The 227-nt window shown below is 41.9% G+C and overlaps 1 protein-coding gene across 1 annotated transcript in view; it reads left to right on the forward strand.

The window, feature by feature from the left end:
• LOC119591300 (laminin subunit gamma-1-like) overlaps positions 1–227 on the forward strand; it is an 83,409-nt gene that overhangs the window by 49,519 nt on the left and 33,663 nt on the right. The window lies entirely within an intron of this gene.

Consider the following 227-nt stretch of genomic DNA (forward strand, 5'->3'; position numbering starts at 1 on the left):
AGCGCAGAGAAGTGCGTGGACCAAATATTTCAAGTTCTTTGTGGGTAGATTGGGCGAGGGTGGGGTAAAACGAGGGTAAAATATGAGGGAGAGAAGGAAGGTAAGTAATGGAGAAAGTGTGGCGCGCGAGGGAGCATCTGTATAAAAGTTTTACGTCTGTGTATCTTTTTAGATTTATGTGGTTAAATGCATAGTTTAGTTCATTTGCGTTATGATTCAAGGAAGTG

This window comes from Penaeus monodon, chromosome 28, assembly GCF_015228065.2.
Source record: "Penaeus monodon isolate SGIC_2016 chromosome 28, NSTDA_Pmon_1, whole genome shotgun sequence".
Lineage (NCBI taxonomy): Eukaryota > Metazoa > Arthropoda > Malacostraca > Decapoda > Penaeidae > Penaeus > Penaeus monodon.